The sequence below is a fragment of the Mus caroli genome, chromosome 2, assembly GCF_900094665.2.
Source record: "Mus caroli chromosome 2, CAROLI_EIJ_v1.1, whole genome shotgun sequence".
Lineage (NCBI taxonomy): Eukaryota > Metazoa > Chordata > Mammalia > Rodentia > Muridae > Mus > Mus caroli.
In genome coordinates this window covers 53,084,548-53,111,983 of record NC_034571.1, presented here as the reverse complement: position 1 = coordinate 53,111,983, position 27,436 = coordinate 53,084,548, and the positions used below count along the sequence as shown (strand labels likewise).

General features: G+C 40.0%; 1 protein-coding gene and 1 long non-coding RNA gene across 2 annotated transcripts in view; one reads left to right on the top strand and one right to left on the bottom strand.

Annotated features, from left to right (window-relative positions):
* Cytip (cytohesin 1 interacting protein) overlaps nucleotides 1–27,436 on the top strand; it is a 61,922-nt gene that overhangs the window by 1,545 nt on the left and 32,941 nt on the right. The gene's annotated exons all lie outside the window — the stretch shown is intronic.
* The window catches only part of LOC110308070, a 13,379-nt gene continuing 3,029 nt past the window's right edge, over nucleotides 17,087–27,436 (bottom strand). Inside the window, exons 3-4 of the long non-coding RNA XR_002379510.1 lie at nucleotides 24,400–24,585; nucleotides 17,087–17,725 (exon numbers count right to left, since the gene is read on the bottom strand). This is a non-coding gene — a long non-coding RNA (uncharacterized LOC110308070). The remainder of the gene's footprint in view (nucleotides 17,726–24,399; nucleotides 24,586–27,436) is intronic.

Genomic DNA, 27,436 nt, shown 5'->3' with positions numbered 1-27,436 from the left:
TCTCTCTCTCTATATATATATATATATATATATATATGTGTGTGTGTGTGTGTGTGTGTGTGTGTGTGTGTGTGTGTGTGTAACTTTCAGTCCCTGTTTTGGAAGAAATAGATGGCAGATCCTTTAAGTAAAATGAGGTGCTTAGGATGAGCTAGGGCCACACTGCACTTCCTTTTCTGCCTGTAAGTGTCTTGTGGCCTTGCAGGGGGCTGTGAACTCCCATGAGTAGAGCAGACAAGACTTCACTTGCTCTGGCTTAGAGAGCAGGGGATGTTCTCGCTGACATTTACCAGCTACAGTCCTATGGTAAGTCTCAGTGTGGAAAGGGGGTATCGATTTTTAACCATGCATTATTCTAGCTGATTTGAGGTAGGGGAGAAAGGGAACACATTTTAACCAACTGTCGTATATTAAAATAAATAAATTATTGTTTGGATTTCTTTCACTTGTGTGTTTAGGGAGGAAGGTTATTAGACCTTTGGGATTTCTTTTCTAAAAACTTTTGGACTTCTACACTTTGTTTGAAGATCTGTTTATATATATGAACACACACATAGATAATAGCATAGGTCACTTTATTTGCTGGTGGATTTATTTGCCATCAGGGGAATGCTGAACTTATGACATGTAGATACATTTTTACCACTGTCAGAAAGGTTTAATGAACCTGAGAGTGTAGCATCATTGCAAGGAGAAGGGCAAAGACAAGAGACAGGTCTAGAAAGTGGATACGAAGTCACGTTTAAACTGACTGCACAATGGAAGTCAAACACGGCATTCTGATGATTTAGACAGCATAAGGCAATTAGTGGGAATTTACTCTGTGTGCATATGTGCACGTATACATGTGTGTGTGTAAATTGGACACTTCTTGTCCTTTCAGCTCTGTATCATCTGCAAGGAACAGATAACTAAACATTTTAGTTGACAGACCATCACTTCTGTGGCTGCTAGAAGAACAAGTTGGTGAATTTCTGACTGAGGTGGTCAGAGCTCAGGCAGGAACAACTGACAATCAAGACACCAGCAAAAAAATGAGCTTTGAGCCAGACTCAAAGTATTCTCTTAAACCCTGTTGTCTGCATTACACTTTAGGGTTAGAGCACCAGGGGTCAGACCATTGTGTCCAGGGAGCCTTTGTTAAGTACTCTTTGGTGTCTTAGAAGAATGACACAACACAGTGGACCTCATACTTTGATGCACATAGGCTCCAGGGGAGCATTTAAATAAGCATAGGCCTGAGATCTCAGTCCTGGTAATTCGGAGTCTTCAAATCTGAGTTGGAGGGTTTATGCCTCAGAGAATATTTTGTAATGGATACAGGCATTAGAGAGAATGTACCTCTTTTTCATTGTAGTCTCTCTGCCCCTGCCTCTGCCTCTGTCTCTGTCTCTCTCTCTGCGTGTGTGTACACATGCACGTACACGTGTGTCTGGAGGTGCTTACATATATAGAAACACACGGAGGCAAAAGGTTTATGTGGGAATGTCTTTCTCAAGGACTTGTCCACTTAATTATTTTTGAGACAGGGTCTTGAACTGAATCCAGAGCCTTTCATTTTGGATAGGCTTCCCTAGAGTCAGTGAGCTCTAGGGAACCACTAGGGCTACAGTCCTGCCTTGCCACACTCAGATTTTATGTAATTATTGGGATCACAACTCAGATCCTCATACTTGCGCAATGATTAACTTATACACTGAGTTCTCTCCCCAGGCTCTTCAATTTAGTTTCGTTTGTCTGAGATAGAATCTCCTTCTGTAGTACAGGCTGGTCTGCCCTTGCTGATCCTTCTGTTGCCAGAGAACTGGGATGATCTACCACACACTCAGTTAGACAGCCTTGCTTTGAAAGAAAGTTTTACAGGTTCTCTAGCTATCCAGTGTTAGAGGAGGAATGTCAGGTGTGCCCTGTATGGCAGAAAAATGTCATAGATAGGATGGTAACAATAACTAGGGGACTGGGTCTTAGGTCAGAGGGTCAAAGGCCAATGTGTGCTGGTAGGTCTTACACTGGACAGTGGATAAGGACAGCCCTGGGGATGTAGCTCACTGTGGGCATGCTTGCTCAGCACACTTGCCCTGGGTTAGATATACTACAAACCATGATTTAGATAGGAGGCAAATTTTCTCACCCCTATGAAGGTTTTTCTCTAAGAGTAATAGTGAGTAACCAAGACAGGACCAGTAATTACAATTACAATTGATCCCACAATGGCGTGTCAGTCAATAGTTCAATTGATTTTCCTTGGGAAGATCATTATGAGAACCACTAAAAGAGAAGAAAGTGTAGTGCATCTGATTCTGTGATTTGTTCACACCTACCACTCACCATGTATGGCAGCGATGCATGGAGAAAATGTGTAAAGTAAAGAAGAGGGTACAGGGATCAAGCTAAGTACTATAGACATGCTTGCATGGTAGGGTCTATGGAGTCAGCTGGTCAGCTCCCAAGCAACCAGTCCCATGTACTCTCTGCAAATTGCAGCTCTAGAAATAAAACAAACAACACTGATACATCTCATGTTCTCTTCTTAAAGACAAAAATGGAATTGGGAGAACTCATATGACCTGATAAGAACATTAAGAAACTGATACATGCAGAACCCGAAGGATGGTGGGGTGAAGGGCCTATTGTCACAGTTTCTATCACTCAAGACTAATTTTTGGTCTTCTCTTCCACTCTCCATTTACTGCAACTTGGCATATTTGGTAATATTCAACTATCTTAGCTTATGTTTTCCCATTGACAGAATAGTTCTTGAACTACTAGCTAGCTAGTTTAAGAAATTTTGTTTGAATCATTACTTTTTTAGTTTCTTTAACCACAAACAAAACTTTTAACTTAAATATAGTTCTATTAGTATATTCTCATTTTCACAAAATCATTGAATGTAATGAAGAAAGAAAAGGGATTCCACAGTAGCTACCATTTTGAACCCCTGTCATGTGCTGGGTTACAGTGCAGGAATAACCCCATTAGGAGGTACTGCTGTGACTGTTTCTACCATGAATTATGAAATATCACACAGCTAGAAAATATTTAATTATTTTAGATGAGTAATTTTAATGTACCATTAATTTGCCGCAAATGATTTTCAGAGAACCCTAAAAGATAATGAAAAGGCAGTACAATAGAAATTCTATCTAGGTTTGACTCTCTGTGTATAGTTTGCAGTGACTGATAAGCAAGACAGTCCAATTTCTCTTTGCCTCAGTTAACTTCATCAGTTAAAAACAAGTGTGTGCAATTATGCCGTGCTGTGTTCTTAAGTTTATAATATTTCTGAAAGCATTTGAAAATCTTGATGGTGTTCTTCAACCAACGTGTGTCCCTACTCCCTACATCTTTCTAACCCAGGCCCATTGCCTGTTAGATGCAAAGCTATGGACTTTCTAGGTAGCACATTTCCTTATGTCAAGCCCTGCCTTGAAAATTGGAAGCCTGCCTTAGGATTAGACATCATTAGGGTTTGCCAGAGCTTTGCTGTTCTATGAATCATATTATGGTACTCGTTTGAATGTGTGTTAATATATAGTAATATATATATATGTTAACATATATGTGTATATATATACATATATATTTATATATATGTATGCTATTCCTCTCCACCTCAAATTAGAGTCAAAATTTAAATCCATTGCTCTCCTATTCTATAACCTGTTTTCATTCATGTGAGTCTGCTTTTCTGAGTCCTGTCATCGTCAAATCTTCATAGCTTGATCTTTGATTTAGAGTTTCTGCTTCATCTTGTTGTCTAAATGTCATGTTAATAGCCAAGGGACTAATTCCAGTCTTTCTTGTGACTCTTCAGATCATGATGTTTCTACTTTTATTAATGAGTTTATGATATAGTCAACTTGCCAGGAGCACAGGTATTAGAAGTAACATTTCCTCTTCCAATCACTTAAACTTTGCCAAGTTTATCTTTTCTTTTGGCAGATCCTTGAGGTGTTGTCTTTCTATAGTAAACAGAAACACAACACAATTCAGTATTATGAAAGTTTCGATCTCAGCCCATTTAAAGGTATCCACTCCAAAACTGTGAGTCAAACACAAGCTTTTGGGTGGAAGATAGTGGTGTGTACACAGTCTGGGATACAAGCGTGTGATTAGCTCAGGGCTCTCCTTTCCAAGTCTTTTTCTTTCCTTAGAGATGTGAAGGAGGATTGCCCAGGCTATTTTAGGTGCATATATGGAAGCCAGTACTGTCTCTTTTTCTTACAGGTTTGAGAATGCTTTTCTTATTGGCTCAGTGGTGAGAGGTTTGCCCTTGGGAGCAGATGGAAAACTTGAGCAACACTTTCTTCCTGTCTCCACCCAGGCTGCCTTTCCCCCACCCCCTTTCCAGTCTTCTTTAAGACTTGACTGAAAAAGAGAAAGGCACGATTTGGGGTGGTAGTTGAGAGCAGAAGAGCTATTGGCCTGTCTTTTGGAAAGCTTTGTAGATGGTGCCTTGCTCTGGGTATTCTCATTTGTCCATTATTTTAATCCTGATGTCAGGAGTCCATGTGCCCATGTGCATTTATGAACCGGTGTTGATTGATGCAAAATTGAATCTTTCTGATTTTTATAAGACACTGTCAAGAGAACAACAATGCAGATAAATATGGGTGTTCACATCTATACTTATAGCATGTGTAGACAGAACCAGGAGGATTTAAATGTTGAGCCATGCCTGGGCTATATAGTAAGAACCTGTCCCTAAAATAAAAAAAAAGGAAGAAGTCAGTTACAAGTTGAAATCTATTCTGAGAACTCATAGAACTCAATAGTGAGAATACAATTTGGTATTCAAGAGGATGAGAAACACATCCCCCCAACAAGAGATTAGTGGAAAACACTCAATATCACACAATTGCCTTTAAACACTGCACCCTCCCACACACACCGTGGTACAATTGCCAAACACGGATCCAAAACATCCTCAGGCAGTAAACTAGAGCAACAGAAACCTTCATTGACTACTGGTGGCCATTCAGAATAGCACAGCTACATTGCAGGAGTCTAGCAGCTTCTTGCTAAACTAGATATAGTCTTAGCATAAAAATCCAACAACTTGTTGCTTGCTGTGTTTTAAATCAGTTGAAAATCATGCCCTCCAAAACACTTGCACAAGTGTGCACACATGCACGTTTGAGGAGTTTGGTTCCGAAGTGGAAAATGTTGAAGAGAGTACAGTAACCTTCAGCAAGTGAATGAATAGACAAATGATGATAGACATATTTTATTTAGAGATAAAGTGAACAGCTATTTTTATTGGGTAGGAAAAATACAGGGGGGGACTTAACAGCATATTACTAGATGAAATGAGACAATATGAAAAGGTTTTGCACACACACACAAACACACACACACACAGAGCAATATGACATTGTGATAGAGGCAATACTAGGTTAGGGGTTAGGCAGGATGCAAATATCAATGAGATGGAACTTAGGACTTTTAGAGTAGTGAAACCATTTTGTACAATGCTACAATGCTGATTGTCCATAATTATGAATTTGTCAAAGCCATAGAATGTGGAACAGCAGGAGTGAATGAATGGTAATATGAACTCTGGACTTGGAGCGATGATAGCGTGTCCTACACCACTGTGATGCAGGATGCTGGTAATGGGGAGGCTGCCCACCATTGGTGACTGAACAGATGGGAACTCTCTCAACTTTTCACTCACTACCTTCTTGCAAGTCTAAGTCTGACTTAAAAATTAAATATATTAAAACTTATTTGATATAAATAATACTATTATAGTTATCCAGACAGAGCAGACTTCATCATTTGGGACAGAATGATGTTATAGGACTCCACTCCTTGGATAGAGGTTGACTATAATATCATGGGCATTATTTGATTGATCCTCTACTTGCTGCAAATATTTTATTTACTTTTTCATTTGTTGGAGATGGTGTCCCAGTGTGTAGACTGCACTGGTTTTCACTGACAGAGAGACATCATCCTCTGCCCTCTGAGTGCTGAGAATAGGAATGGCCACCACTACATACAGCTCTGTCTGTGTGTTCATTCTGAGGTGACTGGGCAGGAGCTCAGAAGGTGCAGAGAGCCCATCCCTTCCTGGAAACCTGATCCTAGACAGAAAGCACACTGTACCTTCCATGTTACCAAGAACTGTACATCACATTTAACCGTTCTGAGTGATGCAATTGTACAATGACTGTTACGCAGAAAAAAAAAAAAAAGTTAGTCCCCGCAATTCCATTTTCTTAGAAAACTTCTGTGTTCATAACTCGAGTTGGCTTTTAAAGTAGGTTAGGAGAACCAGAAACCACCAGAAGTTGAAGCTGGCAAGTTAGACAGAGTGAGGGTAGGATCGTGTGTATTTTGTAAAATGTTTATAGCAAACACAGAGATAACCACGGGAGGTAGGGCTTATTTCAGATAAAGGTGGGAGGAGAAAGAAACGGGGTAGTAAGTCAGATAGAGAAGAAAGGTCAGATTGCCACGCATGGTGAGAGGTGCAGCAGGCGATCACACATCTGAAGCCAAAACAGAGCTAGGCAGGTGCTTAGAGTAAATAAGCTCCACAGAATATTGGCTAGCTACTCAAAGCAGGGCAGCACACAGCATGACTGCAGAAATGACCAGCACACAGCTTGACTGCAGGAATGACCAGCACTTCTCTATGTGGGGAGTATGTTGAGAAAAGACATAGTGCTCTTCAGACAGTTCAGTTCTCAGACAAACAGGTTTTTAATAGATTATATCAATTTTCAACTTTGTCTCTGAAATACTCTAGATCAGATATTTTCAAAAGAATGAGTCTTGGGATTCAGTCTAGCATTTTCTCTCTGTTTTTGCCATTGACAAACTTTCTCATTTATGTTAAATTATAAATTTGGGGCTGGGGTAAACAGCAAAAGCAAATGTGATTAGTCTGTTTGCTCTTGCCTTACTTACCATCGTCTAGATGTCTGGAAGTGTCCGGCTTTACTATCAGTTGGACATTCTAAAGCATCTCACAGGACTGCGAGAGCCTCGCTATTTCATTCAAACATTTCCTTCCCCAGGGGCATGGACACTCTCTCCTCTGCTTGCCTACAGGCAGTGCTCCACACCCAGGAGAATTTATGGTCTTTATATTTCCTTTCACCTGCTTATCTGGTCTCAGCAAAGCTTCCCAGAGTCAGGCCCTTATATACATGTCCTCATTAAAACACACCCACGATCAATACACTGAAGTTTCTATCTTTGGCTTCTACTGAATTTTTCAAATTACTCTGGGGCACAATCCTGTTCCTTTATAAGAACCTGTTTGCCACCACTCAAAAGCACAAAGGCCAACAGTGAGGGAAGACTTAAATAGTTCACACTGGCTAGGCAGTGGTGGCACACGCCTTTAATCCCAGCACTTGGGAGGCAGAGGCAGGTGGATTTTTGAGTTCAAGGCCAGCCTGGTCTACAGAGTGAGTTCTTGGACAGCCAGGGCTACACAGATAAATCCTGTCTCAAAACACCAAAACAAGCAAGCAAACAAACAAACAAACAAAAAATAGTTCACATGGACAAGAACAATGTTTTCTTTCATTTTCTTTTTTAGAAGACATTAGTACATTTCTGAAAATTAAAACAAATACGTATTTACACCTAATAGACTTTTCAGGAACAAAGTATTTAAATTTTATTTTCCATTGAGTCATCACTGAATTATTTTCATAGAAAGAATGTTTTCTTTCCACTCAGGCGCAGGAGACTGTGTTGGGTCCCCCACTCAGGATGAGAAGTTGGTCTATGCAAACAAGCTGTCATTGAGTCCTGGGGCATTAATCATCACAGCACACACATTGCTCTGCTTCACTGTGCTAAGCCAAAAAGAAGATGCCTGTGGCTTCACACTCCTCCACTCTCATCTTCTCCCATCTCTTCCTTCTCTCTGAAGGCAGTTTTGGCTGCCACCATAAAATTATCACTAATGCCAAATTTTCCAATGCAAATGGTGTTGTGTTTATTTCTGGGAACTTCACATCCCTCAGAGTGGTCATTGGGGGCATATTTCTACTGGAATTTTGTTTATAGTTTTGTAGGTATCAAAGTTACTGTCAGAATTCAACAATGCTAATCAAAACTGAAATATGATTAGGTGGACTCGGATGTTTCTGGAACCATTAAGGGTTCACAAGTCTGGAGCTGTATCAGCCTCACATACTCACTTACCATGTCTTCTATCTGTCTTTTACCTTTTGGTGATTCTTGCTGCCGTTAATTTCTGATGTGTACACTGCCATCATTGCTTCTAGCTCTAGCATTCATATATTCATTTAGCAGAGAAGGTCAGAGGACTTGAGAGCTAGGGAGAACAAGCAACCATTTGTGGTCACTCTGTTTACAGAGAGCTAAGAATGAAAACCAAGGAAGAGATTTTTTGACCCTCAAATAAATAGAATACTAGTGTAAATAGATAGTCAGAGAGCCAACCTATCATGGTAGGAAAACTGTCTGTGCTATGACAATGTAGCATATAAGAAGGCCATTTGAGAGTGGCTTTTGGAAAGAGTAGTCGGGGAACATTCCTTGGAGCAGTTACCTAGAACCAGAAAGAGAAGAATTTAAAACTAAGAGGCATTCTGCTTCTAGGTTCTCCTTCAGTGGGATACTCTGGGATTCCAGAAACTCCCAGATCACAGAACAAATATCCCCCAAAGCAGCCAGGCCATGTTTTTGTCAAACACTGGAGAAAGGAACACCTTAAATTTCTATTATCTTGCTGACAATGTGCAACATTTACAGTCCCCTGGCTGCAGAAAGCTTGCATGATGAGGTGAAGTTAGGACAGGACTTTGGTTGTCTCTAGTCACAGAAAAGAAGAGGCAGCTGTAACATCCCAGTGAGCTGAGAGCCTAAAAACCCAAGAGGTGTTTAACCACAATGTAGGCCATGGGGGCGTTATTTCTTGGTTTACTGAAGTGATGCCACACTCGGCGGCCTTCTAGTTGAAGTAGCCTTGAACTGATGACCTATGATTAAATGGTACTTCAAGGATATCAAGGTAGTTGCCTCTCTGTTTCCTGGCATGGTTTCTTCTTCCAAATGAGAGGAAAATGATTGGGAAGCCTGGGGCTGATGGTGTATCATACAAATTCTAGGAACAATTTATCTACTGATGAAATTAACTGCTTTCCAAGTATCCCAGGATCCTTGTAGGTGATTTCCCCCTTCAATAACTTCATATAGGGCTAATTAAGGACTCTTCAAGCCCCTATGCAATCATTCCCCTGTGTCATTGAGAATGTTGAGTGTGTGATTTGCTTGGCCCTCTCCATAGTTGTTATAATTCCCACACACATTCATTTATATTCACTACACAGAGACAGACCAGGGAGATTTTATTATTAATAAATCTCTTTGTTTATTTAATATCACCTCCATTTATACCAAAGGGGGCTTCAGTGGCTAAGCTAATGAAATTCAGGAAGCAATCCCTTGACCACACTCTGCACAATTCCCCTGTCCTCTAGAAAATTCTCACATGAAAACATTCATTGTTACAGTAATTATGTTACAGCTGAGGAGTTGGTATTGGTTAGAGAATAAAGCAGAGATATATTTGCATGAGATGAAACACTTGGGTCACCAAGCACAAAGTCAAGTCAAGCCACTCTGAGAGGACCAAAATAACACTGCATGTGTTTCTAAGCTACAAGGGTAGGCTACATCAAACAGGAAACAACAGGAGAAGCCGGAGTCACAAAGGAACTTCACTCTTTGAGTACAAGCAGTGCTGTGATGCTACTGACCTGAAATAATGAAACTCAACTGGCCTTCAGTGATGCAGTTACCATGGTTTCATTCTCATATTGGGGACTGTCCTGGGTAACTCCACTGTTTTCCTCTCCCTTAAACTCCAACATGCCATATTTCTAGATAGAACATGGTTTTGTTTCTCTTTAAACAAATTTATAAGAAGCAGAAGATACTTTGGATAAGAAAATAAATGGCCCCACTCTGTTTTATAAGTGACCTTTCCCACTCTATAGAATTTGACTGGGGAAAACTACATGTAAAAAGAAATGAGAATATCTGTGCTCTTTTGACACACTTGAAACTACTGTGTTTTTTTTTTTTAAACTTGGGGAAAGGTAAATGTTAGACACATAGCTATTGTAAGCACAGATCTCCTTGATCTGTGGTTGACCAGTCATCTGTAATACGCAGACAACTTTGTCACACCCAATGAAAACTGTGAAGAAAGGGAAGCGAGCTGGGGAAGTGGGACGGGCGGCTAAGTGTACTGCTCACAGTGGTCTTTTGGCATTTGGAAAATGCAGAAGTTAGCATATTGCTTTCAAAACCATAACTTGCCTCCCTTTGCAAGGACACCTGTGAATGCTTTGGGTTTTTATGTCTTTGATCTAAGGATGCAAAAGGATGCCTTTCTCCCTAAACCAAGTCCATGTCATGCCAATAATCTGTACCTCTGGGTTACTTGAGTATTTCTACTAAAATGTATTGTGTGCTTATTATTGTCTCAAGTATTTCTATAATAATTTAAATTAAATAATACATTGGAAACATTATTTTTATACAGACGTAAATATGGAGGCATACAGAGACAGTATCTCCATTGCATGCTGCCCTAATAGAGAGCTTGTAGCATTATTCAGTCTTTTCCTTTATCTCACCTCTGTTTATCTCAGTGTCCATGTATCATTTACATTTATTTCTGCTTATGGCTTTCTCAAGGCACTTAAGTTATTTCTTGCCATCTAATAGTCATTTGTAAATATGCCTATCTCCTTGAATTGACCTTAAGTTGTTTGAAGTCTAGAAGATTACACACACACACACACACACACACACATATATATATATATATATGTGTGTGTGTGTGTGTGTGTGTGTGTAATATATATATATACACACTTCTAGTAATTGTGCTTAGTAAGAAATGAGCTCAAGGCTTAATGGCTTACATAATCATCCATATTCATTTTGTCCACAGATCTGTTTAGCCTGGGCTCAGTGAACATACATTATCTTCACTAAGGAATAGCTGAGGTGGCTCAGAGTCCAAGGCTGGCATTATATAACAGCTCTATTGCTCACATGGTATACTTGATCTTGTTCTCAGTTGGGACCTCAGGAAGTGCTATGGCTGGAATCTAAATGCAGTATTTCTGTTGAGTAGCTAGCTTCATCAGAACACAGTGATTGACATCCAAAGATGTCAGAAAGAAACTTTCTACAGTTTGCCTGTAAATCTTACAATGCTTTGTTACTGTGGGCTTAGCCAGATTTCAGTGGAGAGAATGTCTCAAACCCTACCACATAGGGATGGCAAGAAGAATGGGATATAATGATGGCAATATCTTTGAAATATGTCTTATGACCAAGTAGGCTTTCATCTCAGGCTCATTTCTCCATGCTTTAGACTTTCGTTTTTCAGTTTTATCAACAGTACATTTCAATTAATGTTTAGGGAATATAACTATTGAATAAAATTTTAAAGGAGGCACCATTCTGCACTGAGCTGGCTTAAAACAGAAGATGTGTAGCTCTTACAAAAAGCCCTGTGCAGAGTCTAAGATCCCATTAGGGACAACTGGTGGGGCTTGTCAGGAAAGGCACATATAGTTATGTTTTCATCTCAAGACTTCTTGGGGCAGTAAAAGGATGTGCTAAATTGAACTTGTAAAGAACACACACCTTTGGAATCTCAATCAATGAGAACATCTATAACCCTTCCTACAGAAGCATTCTTAAACTGCCCAGTGCCCTGATGTTTGAAAGTCTTTATATCAGCAGGAACAGAAAAAGTAGAAAAGATGAACACTAAAAGTGAACATTAGTTTGTGTCGACATTAAAATTGACCTTACTTATCATAGATGCCTCCCAGAGTAGATTACGAAGAACTGCTATCACTCTTGGTCTTCTCACATCAAGAGTAGCTCTCCAATACCATGTGAGGCTTCCCATTAAGGAGCATCTCCTGGACCAGACTTGCAGCATCAGTTGAGAGTAGGGAAAGTACACAGGTAGATGAAATGGCATAGTCACATACCTATTCCAGTATTCATTTCTGTTTTAGCTTACCTTGTCTTTCTTATCCTTCTGACTTCTTGGCTAAGTTCTTCATCCTCTGTCTCATTGGATCTCCCAGCCTATGCCAATTTTCTCTGCATTCAGAGATGTTGATACAGTTACATCCCATCACTTAAAATGATAACCTGCACATCACCCTGCCCCCTGAAAATCTCCCCACCCCACACTTAGTGTGTGTGTGTGTGTGTGTGTGTGTGTGTGTGTGTGTGTGTAAAACACCATCTCTCTTCCTTCTTAGGAGTCTAAATTTGAACATGCAAACTCCATGGGCTGTTCTCACATTTCTATTCTGGTTTAAGTTGAGTTAAGACTAGCAATCAGTAAGTACCTGTAGTAAGGACTTGAGTCAGATATAAAGCTGAAAAAGAACTTAATATGCTCATGTTTAACTATATTTGGAAAACATCTGTCAGATCAACAAAGGCAGTGTCATTTCCTTACTTTCCATGGCTAGGTGTGTGCACAACTACAGCCAGGAGTCTGTTTCCTGGTTACTTGTAGGAGAGGTCTGTCATGCAGCATATATTAGTTCTTCACTAAGATGGATTGTCAGAGTACATTTTTCTCCTGGACTTTGTGGCTCTTTTACTGTTTTGAAGCATTACCTTTCAATATACCTTAAAGGTAAAATTTGCATATACATCCATCCTTGTTTACCTTGTTCCTCCATGGATAATATTCAGCAGTAGAGTACGACTTCATGGTAGTCACTGGAAATTTCTTCAGACACAAAGAAGCAGCAGCTCAAAAGTGAGTGTCGTGATATCATCATGCCATGAGAACCTTTGAGTCTTTGAGTCAGATTCTTCGACGGGAAAATTGATCCAAAGGGCTGTTTGGATTCTCAGTTCTCTAGCAGAGTTCAAGTTGTGGCTTTAAGAATGATTAATTTTGCAAAGCTACAAGACCTTGGCACTTATTGTCTTTTTCACTGTTGATAGCTTCAGTAAGGTAAGAGGAAAAGAAAATTAAATTTCCCAGTGTGGCAAGGTTTTGTGGTTTTAGTTTCCAGCTCTTGGAGCTGAATCTTTTTGCTGGAGTTTTGCTGTGATGCTGGTAATGAAATTGAGGTCAGGCAGCAGAGAAAAATATTCAGACTCACTGCCATTGTCATTGCTGATGACATCATCTTCCCGGTCCCTGATGATGAGTCAGGAATATCGAGTTCTCTTACTGCTCCTTAATTGCCAACATCACAAAGTCCTAACTCCCCATTGCTAATGTTTTGGAGGCCCTGCTCACTGCTACTCTTAACAGCCTACCACTGTTGTAATTCAAGTGCTTATTACCCATTTTCAATGTTATATAGCAGACGTTGAGTTGCCTTCAGCATCCCCTCCTTGCTATAGGTCAACAACCAAATCAGTTTCCCAAAAATAATTTCTACTAAATAAAGTAATTTTTACTTTTATGATATAATCAAGTCCAAAGTTTTTAGTATCTATCTATCTATCTATCTATCTATCTATCTATCTATCTATCTATCTATCTATCTATCTATCTATCGGTAGAGGTAGAGGTAAAGGTAGAGATAGAGATATGGGCCTCACCTAGAATCCTCAGTAAGGTGCTTGGTTGTTATGCACTCACTACACTCAACAAACACCAAGTTGCTTTTGTTTCTGGTCCTTCCATTAGGTTCTCTCCTCTTGTTAGCTCCCCTGACAGTACTAACCTGGGGCACTGTTTCTCACTGTTAAAACTGTCCTTCTTTTTCAAAGACAACTTCTGTCCCTGTCTGGAGGTGAAAGTCACTTCTCTGCTAGAGCCTTTGAAAGAAATTCTTTTGTCCTCCTCCTGCTCCTTCGAGGTGGAGATCAGAGATGTTGTCCAAAATGGGCTCAGGCAGGGCAGAGCTGAAGCTTCTACCATCCTTAGTGTCACTTTCCTTGAGTCAGAGGCAAGTCGTCGGCCTTAACTCAGTGGAGCTCTTTAGAACTGGAGCTTTCGGAGTCTTCTTGAGAAGACCTTAGGTCTGATAGAGCAAATGCAGTACAAATGTATGGTTGGATTGCTATCCAATTACTCCAATTACATTTTTTTAAAAAGAAAATACCCTCAAAATGTGATTTCATAAAGGCCTTTTAAAACATAGTAGACTATGAACATACGTCATGGGGATCACATGATAAGCACTTTTACCTACTGAGCCATGTTGCTGGCCCATAACTAATCACCTAGTGATCTAAACCCAAATTATGTAAGCGATGTCAATAATTGTTTATACAATGCACCAGCATAGAAAGTCTTTAAAACTTCTGGAATATACCACCTTACCTTTATTTTTTACCGTTGTGTTTCTACTGAGCTCTGCTGTTTATTTATGAGAAGAGGAACCCACAGTGTTTATAACACTCTTCAGCTACACTAAGAAGGTCTGATAGACAAGTAAGTTAGTCCAAGATGCAGTGCTATTAAGAATTGTTCATTAAAACCATCAAGATGTTCTTTTTTTTTTTTTTAAAGAAAAGCTTTTTGTTGTATCTTTTTTTCAGATCTTTCCTCTACTAAAGGGTGTAGATTTCAGAGCTCTCTCTCCTTGTAGGTTGAAACTGTCTTTCAGTTTCCTGCTTCAGTTTTGAATGGTGTACCATTTTCCCAGCACTACCTTTGAGTATTTCATAATGTTTTGGGTAATACTATTTATAACAGCCCTGCTATTTGGCCTCTACCAAGTATGTAGCTAATGTATTGGGCACAGCTCTTCCTTTGAAGCTGGTGGGAGCTCTGTATGCACAGATGAAACATGCAGCAAGGGGGCAGGGTGTGTCTACCTTCCCCTCTACTGGACTCTTTCATCATCGTGGAAAAAAAAGTGTTCCACCCTTCTGTAGATAAGAATCATTTTTTTGTACATTTCCTATATTTAACACTGAGACAAAATGCAGTAAAGCAACAACAGCCCTTCTCACCACATCCATGCAGATAAGCAAGTCAGGCAATTAGGACAGCTTGGTAAAAATTGTGACTGGCAAACTGATAGATTTTGATAGTGTTTTCTAGCATGTTCTTGATGGTAAATGCAAGAAGACAGATTAAGGCAATTTCCTTTGCTCCTCTATCCCTCTTACAGAAGGAGGAGAGACTGTATTTCACATTGCCCACTTTCTTGGTGCTTTGCTTGTTAGGATTTGATAGATGGGGGAGCAGCTCAGCCACACTGCTTAGTTCTTCTGTTTGGTCACTGGATGCTTTTCAGTCTTCTTCCTCTAATGTCTTGTTTAACTATGTGGAATTTCTGATGCTCTATAAGTTCCCTTGGAAGTCCTCGTCAATGCTGAATGGACTTCTCTTTCAGCAAAGCACCATCTTACCTTACCTGGCTGCTCGCCATCACTGTAAGTTTGTCCTTGTCTAGATTTTGAGGGTTCACCTTCTCTAAAACAATGTGTAGCAGAAGCCCCTGTAACAATCTGACCACTTTGAAACCCTGTCACTGAGGTAGTAGCTTCTACACTGTTCACAGACCAGACCTCTGAGACATGAGACAGGCTAAAGGGACTGAAGTTTTCACACTAAAATTCTCCTACGTGCTCTAAACTTACTGGGCAAAGTTGCATTTTCCACATCCAGATCAGCTCCAGTTGCTCTGTTTAAGAAACTCAATAATCTGGAGCTAGGCAGTGGTGGTGCATGCCTATAATCTCAGAACACAGAGGCAGAGGCAAGAGGATATCTATGAGTGTAAGACCAGGCATCTACAGAGCGAGTTCTAGGTCAGGAAAGGTTACACAGAGAATCCAAAATAAGCAATTAATTAATTAATTATTAATCTGGAAGGGACATCCAAAAACAGAGTTTTTGTTTTGCTTTCATTTTGTTGTTGTTGTAGTTTTACAATAATAGGCTGCCATCAAGTATGGTAGCAAACACCAGAAATTCCAGCACTCAGAGCAGATGCGGAAGAATCATCACAGGCCAAAAATTAAAACCAAACCAAACCAACCAAACAAACAAACAACATGAACTCTGAGAAGGTTAGTCATCCAACGTAAGCTGCAGAGGACTGACCAATGGGGACAGACAGGAAGTGGCTTCTGAACACTCAGTTGTGTTATAATTAAATATGGGTGGAATCCAAAGGATGCTTCATAACCAAGAGCTTTTTTGTTGTGGAATGTATTTATGTTTTCTAATTTATTTAGAGTTATTTTCTATGTATTGTTGAATATACTTTCTTTAAAAAGACAGCTTTTTTAGGGAGGGCAAATAAGAAGTTTTTGCAAAGATTACTCACAAAGTTTACCTTTTAAACAGACCAACTCTGAGCAGAAAGACTGTGTCAATGCTGTATGTGTTTTTAAACTTACCATTGTATCAAAATCTTACATTTTTTTCAGCTTCCTACCCTAGAAATCAAGAGTTCAGGATGGGTCAATATTCATTAGAGCATAAGAGCTCTTTCATAGCCACATGGTTCCTAAGAAGGGGTATGCTATTTCCTGTGTGCACATTGACTCTGGTCAATTCTATTGCTTTGGTGTGTTTATTATTTTATTTTTAAATAAAAATTTGCTAACCATGGTTAAATGCATTTCCAACCTTCTCTTAATCATTCCAAATAGTTGAATTTAAAAAAAAATCAAAGCTGTAGATTTATTTAATTCCAAAGAACATGGGAGGGGGAAACCTGTATTCATTCCATTTAGGGCTATTTTCAATGGGCTTCTTCCATGCACCTGAAGAATGAAGCAATTTCCCCTTGCTCTTCTATAATTAGACTTTAGCTTGGAAGACATTTTTTTTTTTTTTTTTTTGTCAGAATAGATGTCAAGTAATTTGGTAGATGTTGTAAAATCAATCAGAGTCTTTAAAAATTTTGTCCTGCCAAGACTGTGAAATACATTTGTACATATTCATTTTTGACTTGATGGATGGGTGACAGGCAGTAGGCAGCAAGATTGAGCACTAAACGCGCCTTGTGTCAGGCTTCAGAAGTCTCAGCAGTCTGATCTGCAGCACATGAAAAGGCATAGGAAAAAAGCAAAACCAGAAATATGTATGAGAATTTGGTCTTAAGTCAGGAAATAGCAGCAAAGAATTATTTTTACTGGGAGATACAGAAAAATCGTAAAACTGGAAGGCTGAGACTTTTGATGAATAAATGAACTGATTATTTTATGTTTTATTGAAAAGTTACATTATCTTAGCCATGTTGAACTCTCAGGGATGAGCTGAAAGAGAGTAAAAATGAGTGAAGGGTTGGAAGGCTGATTTTATGAGGCAAAATGAAAAATAGGCCAAGCTCAACTGATGATTTTCCAGTAGACGGTGGTGTGTTTCTATGGGAAGAGTGGCATTCTGGGAGACCCAGGGCTGGTCCTCATCGGACAGCTCCTTCCAGTGGCCTATCGTATCTTCATACAAGTGGCTGTTCATACAATGGACAAGTGTCCATTTCAGTCAAATGTGGCATTGCATAAGGCAAATTTAATGTCTTCTCACCTTTCAATGTAGTCAGAATACAAAGCAAGTGGAGGTGCAGAGTGCCTGGAGTCCACCTTGCTGGGGAAATGCATCATTTGTACAGCTGGGATGGATGCACATAGACGTTAGGGAGCATCTTCAATCTGCACTGTCGGCATGTGTGCAGTGCTCATTACTTTCTGTCTCACTGCAGAATCCCTTGTGTCTTTTGTATTCGCAGCCATGTCCAAACATCAACCCCTGAAACAGAAAGAATGAAAATAGAAAAATTAATGCAAGTTCAGTTCCTTCTGTGGCATCTCAGCCTGCCCTACTTTTTCCTCAGACCTGGCTTGCATACCAATTTGGGATGTTTCTTTGCAAATCTTGTTAGAGTTTCTCCGCAAGAAATAACATGTTTGTTTGTTTGTTTGATTGATTTTTTTTAAGGAAAAAGAATTATAGTTATAAACCTGTATAAAACTTACAGACTACAGTACTTAGAGCAAACAACACTGAAATGTATTTCTCTCTGCACCTAATTCCTTCAGGAGCCTATGGAACAAGTAAATAATTAACCATCTACTACTTGCTTGGAAAGTGGCGCAGAGCACCTCAGGGTGTTGAGGCAGCACTAGATGATCTTCACTGTTCTTCAAATTCCACAAATTCCAAACTATCCTATATTCTCTCAGGGAAACCACATTTCAAAACTGGAGGAAGGGACCAGACTGAGCCAAAGTCTTTCACTTGAAAACAATAGAAGTCACTCTACCCCTACCCTGTTTGTATGTCCCTAATCACTTCCAACATTCACATCAAACAAATTACATTTTATTTTTCTACCTGAGGAGTTCACCAGTTAAGGTGATTTGGTTTTCTGGTTTCCTGGAACAGTGAGCCACCTTCCAACAGTGAAACTAAGAAGCAAAGTGTGGCAAGTGGCCAGCAAGGGACAAGCTAGGGGCTGGAAAACATCCAGAATGCAACTCATGAACTATTTATAATTTAAAGGGAACACCGACCTTTTGAAAAAGTCAAATCAGATATAAAGGCAGTAAAACAGTGAAGAAGGAAATTCCAGAAATAAAACAGGTAAGGCTACATCAAAGGAAAGACTGGTGGTCCTGAGTCCACCCTGGGCTTCAGTCATCCAGGGGATGCTCAGAAAAGCCTCATGAGAAGTTGGGAAAGGTGAGGGCTATGTTAATGACCCACAATAAAACAAAACAAAACAAAACAAAACAAAAAACCAGAACCAGTCACTCTCACTCAAGGGACACCTCACCTCCGGTTGTTTTTTTTTTTTTTTTCCCCTCTTGGAGTCAGGCCACAACAGAGGCCTGGCACACCTTCAGGCCTCTCTGTCTCTTCCCCTTAATAAACTATCTGGCTTCTGATCTCTGAGTCTCTACTCTCTAAAGACTTATAAAGACACACAGGGACATGGAACCTTCAGTATCTGCCCTCTAGACTCACATCTGCACCTGTGATAGGATCATTAGTTGCAAATTAAATAAAGTTAATTGTAGTATCTGTTGACTGATCAGGGTTATTCCTACATGGCAGAGAGGATTCCTAACACAGCTATTCAAAGCACTAGTGAGCAGATTATGTATGGGAAGGGAGTCCACAGAGTAGCCAAGGCCCACCTTGCAGACCCTGGACTTGCAGGTGGAAATGTGGACCTGTCACCTGGACTGAACAGAGGAGGAAGAGACACTCCTTTGTGGTTAAGCATTAGCGTGCTGTATATGGAAAGATTTTTCTTGTATGTTACAAGGGAGAAAACATATGTGACATGAACACGGAGGTCTTGAGACAGCTCCTATTTAGAGAGACATACTACAGCATAAGAAGGACTGGGGAATATTAGCAAGCCTCTTCCTTGTTAGTGAGTGTTGTCTTACACACTGACGAGATGGAGCTGAATGCCATAGCCCAGAGAGGAGCGACAGATCGATACAATCTGGCTGCTGCTTCATTCAGTTTCTTAGCTTGTGGCTAAGAGCCAGGGATATATTTTGCTGTCTTTGTTCCGCACGTCACACGTGCTCTGGCAAGCAGCTGCTATGCCTTCGTTTCACTGCTCAGCCCTGATCAGAGTCCTTCAAGAGGTCCTAGCAAAAATTTACATCAGCCCTGGCCAGTAATTACTGTCTCTTTCCAGACACAACTCTTACACGTTCTGCATGTTAATGCTCCAGTGCTGTGGACTATGCAGGGTGAGGCTGAAATGCTTACTGTCATAATTGCTATCGCCAGCAAAAACAGTGCATCCTCTCAGCCAGGTATAGTGGAGCATGACTGTAATCCTAGTTATAAGATGCACATGCAGGAGGACCTGGAGTTCAAGGTCAGCCTGGCACATTGGAGATTGTGTCTCAAAACATCAAAAAGAAAGGGTTCAAAAAGACATCCTTTCTTCCTGTAAAATGATCCACGACATCTCTTTCAGATGCTGCTAATATAAGATGCCGGCATTTAGATGATTATACCTGTCCTAGACCGTTATTTAATGATGCCCCAAATATTTAATAATCACATCCAGTTTCCACTTGTTCAGCTCTGTTTAAACAGCACGAATTTCTTGGGGAGATATCGTATCATTGTGTTTCCCTGAACATCCTGAGCATTCCTCTATCAAGCCCCTGAGTGTCCTATCAAAGGAACATGAGATATGGTTTGAAACAAAAGTCTTCAGTTTAGTCTCTTTTATTGGCTCCGTGTCCTTCTGCATCTCCCTAGAAGCCTCCTTGCAAGGTTTAATTAAATCAACTATCCACTTAAAATAATTTTATTTTTCCATTTGTCATCTGGTCATCCAGATTTTATCGCAACATTGCTTAAGGCAGTGGGGAGGTGTCACAAAAATAAAGGGAGGTTACTATCCCTGGTGATGTGAGTAAGGAACTGGGCATGCATCAGAGGCTGTGTGTGTGACTGAGGCAAAGGGTGAAATGATTAGGAGTCCAGGAGTGGTAAAGACACATAACCTGCTGCTGGTATAGAAAGATACTTCAGAGATGGGAGCAACTGAGGTGAGCCATGTAGGGTGTATACAATTCAATGACAAGCGATAAAAAGTAGGTTACAGGCAGGGAAAACAGCTTAAAGATACTGAGGTATGCTTCTCCCAACTGAGCTGTCAGAAGGAAGTCTTTTTACATCCTGTCGCAACAAGTCCATGTGTTTAGATTAAAATTGATAACTGAAAAAATACATAAAAATTGCATCGTAGTTTGAATGTAATGACTGGGAATTAAAAGTTCATTTGGCAGGTATGTTACAATATGTTCAGATGTCAACATTAGAAGATGGGTAGCTGGGACACTAAATGTAGGGAGACCATTTTTTTTTTGTATGTGTTGTGCTGAGGGATAAGCCTTGAGTTCAAGACAAGAAGGAGCTAGATGAGATGGTAGGATATTCAGAGGAAGAGGTGATAAAATATGAGGACCTATCATATATAAAGAGAATCTTAGAAAGATGGGCTGGCAGATTGTATCTGTCACACAGCACTGCCCCAGATAGTCTGGTTCTATCTATAGCTTAGTGTATGAACATCTTGTGGCGAGACAAAGGCTGCAAACTATACTTCCTCAATTGTGTTGCACATCTTCTGAACTTTATATTTCGGATATTAAGATACTTCTTATTACCTTTGGACACACTCATTGTGAATTTCCCCCCCTCCTTAAAAAGCAGTTAGTAAATCAACAGTGCCTATTCTAATTGATGGCACTGTATTATCAAGGTTTAACATAAAATGAACATTATTGCTGTATTTCAGTTTTGCCTTAAAATAGTTATTTTAATCGCAATTAAGACAAACAGTCCAGAGTATAAATTACATTTAAATATTAAAAACACCATGAATATTATTCAGCAAGCACAGAAGATAAGATGATTCAACCTCCAGAGGTCTAAGCCAATTATGATTGCATCCATCACTACTTCCTGAGACCTCTGATAAATGTGTTCCTCTTTTAAGTGCTGGAAGGATACAAGTAAATGAGAAAAGGGCAATCTCTTGGACCGGGGATCCATGGGGATCCATGGCTGGAGTTCAGAAAAAGACAGGATGGACACACTTCATTTGAATACGGCAGAATGTGATGAATCATGGCAGGTGTTTTGGAGTGTCTGAGGAGAGATGCTCATTGCTTCTTGGGGCATCAGGTAGAACTTGGAGAAAGATAAGAAATTTAAGATGAACCTGGGAGGATGGGTGCCAATGTAGATAAAATGGATGAATTCCAGTATCAGAGGCCGTGTGTGTAACTGAGGCAAAGGGTGAATTGTTTAGATGTCCAGGAGTGGTAAAGACACATTACCTGCTCCTGGTATAGGAAGATACTTCAGAGGAGGGAGCATCTGAGGTGAACCACGTATTTTTGTGTTGTGAACATAAGTGAGAAACTGGAAAGAATCCCTGTGTGTTCAGGAACAGAGGCAGGACAGTGTCACTGGAAGGAAGGCCATGGGTGATAGTAACTACCCTGGGAAGCTTGGAGAAATTATTATTATCTTACTGGACATTGTGTGCCCCACATGATGATATGTAGCATCACTGGTCCTGAGGTAGAAGCTGAGCTGAGCACAATAAAGCTCGGGTCAATGATGTAGCTTAATCAGCAGTGTACGGACCTCTATTCCACCCTCTGGGCTTCCTCATTCCTAAGAAGGCACATGAAAGGGTACAAGCACAGGGACATGTGGCTAGGAAAGGCTATAGGCCAAAGGTCAGAGGAGTTACAAAAGATGTGAAGAAATCTGAACTTAATTCTGCAGCTGAAATGATGTAATTTTCTGCACTTTAAAAATCATGTGACCTTCCCACCATTGTTAGTGTACTAGAATTATACCATAATGGTCTTAGTGATATGGTGGCAGGGAAACTTAGGTTGTTGAGTCTACGGAACCTCTGAACCCTTAATTTTATTGTACTGCTTTGCATTGCCAAAGACTCTTCTGCCCATTATTATTTGATACTCATATTAATGCCGCATTTCTCTCTCTATTGAGTATATGAAGAAACATCCCAAATGACAATGGTCTTGCAAAAGTCCTTCAGGTGGTAGGTGGTCGGACTAGGGAAGTAGTAACTGTTCAGAAGCCTAGATAACTGCTGTTGTCTTCTTGTTCTTGAGTTCACTGGTTTTATCTCATCAAATTTCTCTTTGCTATCAGTCATACAAATGGGCATGCATATGGCTTAGTTTGCTCTGGAAAAAATCTCCAGTGCAGAAAATGGTGTCCTTATTAAGTGAAGAAATGGGCCACTCTGGGTGGCCCCTTGAACCCTAGTATCCGAAGTACAAGGACATTTCCTAGACTTTACACAAACATTTTGCTTCTCCCACCTACACCCTCTTATTTCAAAGTCAAATATGTAGCATTGCTTGGTTAAAGAAAAAGTGTCACTCACATTTTTTGCATCAATCACCACTCACCATGTATTGTTTGTAACATTTCAATCCCTTCCATTATATTTTGAGTCAATGTCCTGGCATACCAGGCTATGCCAGGAGTGAAGGGCATGTTCCACTTTTAATGTCATCTTGTCTCTAAAGAGTAGTAATAGATCGTATACTATGCTACAGATTAATCAAACATAGTGGCTGAAACCAACAGAAAGTCAGTCTCTGACAGTCTGGAGGCTGCAAGTCTGAAATCCAGCCACTACTTCACTGCGATTGAACAGAATTCTTCCATGGATCTTCCTCGTTTGTGGTGATGAGCATCCAACCTCAGTGTTTCTTGGTGCGCAAGTACAAAGCTTCAACTTCAAAATCTGTTTCTGCAGTCACTTTGGATTCTTCTCTACTGATAAAATCATTAGACCCATTGGACTAAAGCCTATTCTAATGATGTCATCTTATCATCATACCATCTGCAAAGACTTATTTTAAATGTATCCAGTCTTACAGGTATTAAGGGTTAGGAATTCAGACTTAAAAAAACACTTTATATTTTCACTAGAGTCTTAAAGTCATGAGGACAAGGGTCATATTTCCCATCTTATCAAGATTAGCACAATTGTTAGGTAACAGAATTGTAGCATAGTTTACTTGATCACCATTGGATGGTAACCTTGGCTGTCCTAGGTCCTAATTGTGTACCCTTGAGCAAGTGGGTTAGGCCCAGCAAAATTTTCTGGAAAAGGAGCAATATAGTACTATCCTTGCAGTTAGCATGAGATTAAGAACATCTGGAAGATGCCTGCCTCTTGTTATGAGTATTCAAGTAGGAAATGCTTGTAGAGCTCTGTTGAAGGAGACTGTGCGATGTACTGAGAGTTCTACCACTAAACCACTGCCTTTGGTTTTCACCTGCAAGTAAAAAATGTTCTGTGAGGTGACTCTGAAGTTTCTTCTACTCTGCATCTTGTAAATTTATTTTCTTGTTCCTTTAAGTGACAGAGGGCAAGGGAATGAGAGGGAGCAAGTGAGAGATTACTGATTGTATGTCATTTTGGAGATTCTAATATGGATTCATGGAAAGACACATTGTTAGTTTATGTCTCATGCATAGTACTTTGTGCTATATCTATTTAACCTACTATTTCTAGTTATTAGAATTTAAGAACTATTTCTTGTTCCTTTAAGTCAGGCTTTGTATTAGCTAAGGAATGATAGAAATGAATCAATATACTGTTTTTCATTGTATTGCATTTAAATCTCAAAGCAACTGAGATTTTATATCTATTTAAAATTGTAAATAGGCTAGGGTAGAAATAAAAATAAAGGATTCTGGTTTTCTTAGAAGTTACCTTCTTGCCCATCTGTAGCTCCTTCTGCTACACACACACACACACACACACACACACACACACACACACACACACTTCTAGATTATGAAAACAAAACTGGAGGAGCTGATCCACACTCCATCAGTTTCTGTGTGCTGACCCTCTTTGCTGATTCACTTACCATGTTCAAAGACATCCTCTACAGGTGGCAGAGTGACTCCCAGCAGCAGATGGGGAGCAGATTGGAGGGAGGACTATTTGGAGAACTCTAAGGGAAAGCTTCCTGGGAGCTGTTCCTTTTGGATGTGGTTTAACATCTTCCTCTATCCAATTGGGTTGAACCCATGCCTCTTTAGTTTCATTTGAGCTGGCATTTGAATGGAGAGAGAAGACAAGTGAGCTAGGATTGGGGGAACAACCTTGAGGAACAAAGAAGGAGTGCATAAGCTCCCTACAGGAGCTGCCTTCTGTGCAAGGGACAGAAGAACAGTCACTATAACTGGCTGAGAAGATGTGGCATGACATAGGGTATCTACCAGAACAAGCAGGAGCAGGAAGAGTGGACTAATGGGGAAACCACCCAGACTTCACCAAAGTATTTTGTTATTCCAAGTGTCTTATACAATTTCAGTTCCCAAGCAGGCCTCTAGCTTTCTAAGAAAGACTTTCCCAATTCTGCAGGGTTAACTGCCCACACTCAAGTGAAAGGGCAAGGTTATGTAAAAGGTGAGTGTTAGAGGGAGAGACAGGAGAAGAGGAAAGAACCACCCTCATTTATTTATCTTGAATTCTTATGAAAGGTTTGGTTTTGAAATGTGGTAAGGGAGAAAAAGGGTACAATGTGACTTAAGGTAGGCAGGCACACACACACACACACACAAAATCTAGCTGGCTCCTTAAAATTACCCGTGGATTATTGAAATTTCAAAAGCTGACTTAACAGTGTATAGATGAACACATACAAAAGAGGTTAAACCCTCTACAAGAGAGGCTTTGACAATCATCTTTCTCTCTTTTTCTTCTCCAGACCTATCACCAGTTGTTAATCCCACCAGTCTAGAGTAAGGTCATTACCACAATTTAGAGCCAAAATTGAAGCAAGCTTTAATTAAATCCTGGCCAGGTTGATGGACTTTCTGGCCAGGTCCATCTCTGGGTTTCCAGAAAATGGCCTCATTCACAGTATGCAGGGTCTTAAAAAGGCAAAACCCACAATTCATCACATTCTCCAATCAGGGGAGAGCATACATCTGGATGTATTTTCTGCCTAGGTACCTCTTACCTACATCCAATCAGTGCAAGCATACATCCTGATCCTGACAATATTTCCTGCCCACAGACCTCCTGCCCACACATGGTCAAGCACAAATGATGCAGATGGTTCAGAAAGACTTGTTTAGGAGAGTGAAAACATGTGGCTTGTTATCTTCCATAAACAATAGCTTCCAGCACTTCAGGAAGTATTGGTCCTTACACAGGGGGCTTACAGGTTAGAGGTATTTTGCTGCATGAATCTTTTAGACAGTAATTAAACAAGGTAACTTTGGCTCTCACATGGTAACCTGGATTAATGGGTCACTTTGTATTTTTTTTTATCTTTTCTTTATGTCTGCCTGTGTTAGTATTCAGACATGTATTGTTTTTTTAAAGCAAAAGTGGCTCACATCACACACTGCTCGTCTGACTTTGACTTAGAAGTCTTGATCACCACATGGATACGGGTTTTACACTTTCCAACTGGTACAGTGCACTCCATAGAATTAACACACCGCAAGTCACTTAGCGTCATCCTGCGTGATGCACAGTTAAACCTTTGTTTTGTAGTTTCAAACAGTCCTCGAGAATCATTCTCAGATTCTTTGCAGATAGAGGGGATTTCTGGGACTCTTAAAATCAGAAACAGTAGTTGCACACTTAATTTGATACTGTCAAATGACATCACTAATAAGCCTTGTAGATCTATCTTCCTACCCCGAGTGTCTAACTACCCATTTATTTGCAACTTGGACAGTACTATATGTCATCAAAGTCTTTTCCATCTGGCAATAGCTGAGTTGTTTTTCTACTTCCTGTTTCATTAAGAAGGTCGAACACTGAAAGGTGCACTGGTAATTCCTATTTCTTCTCTAAATATTTCTTCATGGGTTTGTAGTTTTAAAAATGGTTCTCTAAAAAATACAATTTGGAGAACTCTATTCACTCTCCTCCTCCTCCTCTTCCTCCTTCCCCTCCTCCTCCTCCTACCCCTCCTACCTCCTCTCCTCCTTCTCCTCCTCCTCTTCCAATTGTATGGATTGGACCCATGGCCTTGCACTTATCAGCCTAAGCATTCTATTTATCACAACCACAAAGTGATTGCATCTGTCAAGTAATACCTAGCTAGTTCTTCATTTTCATCTTGCCCATTGGGGTTTTCCCTAGACAAATTTTCACATCTTCATGCTGTTGATACTCTCTGAGTATTTATGAATTGTGTAGGAAAGCCATTCCTGAACTTAGTATATTGAAATATTCTATATTTTCTGTTTACTATATATTCTAAATGTGTGCATGTGACTGAATAAGTATCAGGAGTTTACTCAATTCTGACAAAAGGATATGACTTAATCCGCCCCCCCCCCAACACACAATAGGTCCTGGTTTATTTATTAAATGGCCTCTTCATTTCCTAATGGGTTAAATCACTTGATTATATAAATTTGTACACATGCTTGGATATTTTTGGGGTTTCAGTATTCATTCAACAACATGTGATACTATTTTTTCCTTTTAAATTTCCTTTTTAAAAATTATCTTATTTTCTATTCTTCTCTCATACATTATATTCTGACTGCAGGTTCCCCTCCTTCCTCTGCTCCCCATCCCTACCACCTCTCCTCACCCTCAGTTCCACCCCTCCTCCATTTCCCTTCAGAAAAAGAGAAGGTCTCCCAGGGTTTGCCACCAAACATGCAGCTCTGAGTTACATGGCATTACACAATATAGTATTCCCACTGCCTTGATGCACACACCACCGTCATTATTTTGCAATTTGTCTTGACTAGCCTTCTGCCTTTTCTCTTTCAGAGAGCTAGCTGTAAGAATGTTTGTTAAACATTGTAAACAAAACTATGGATTTTTTTTTATTTTTAATATTTTTATTACATATTTTCCTCAATTACATTTCCAATGCTATCCCAAAAGTCCCCCATAGCGCCCCCCACTTCCCTACCCACCCA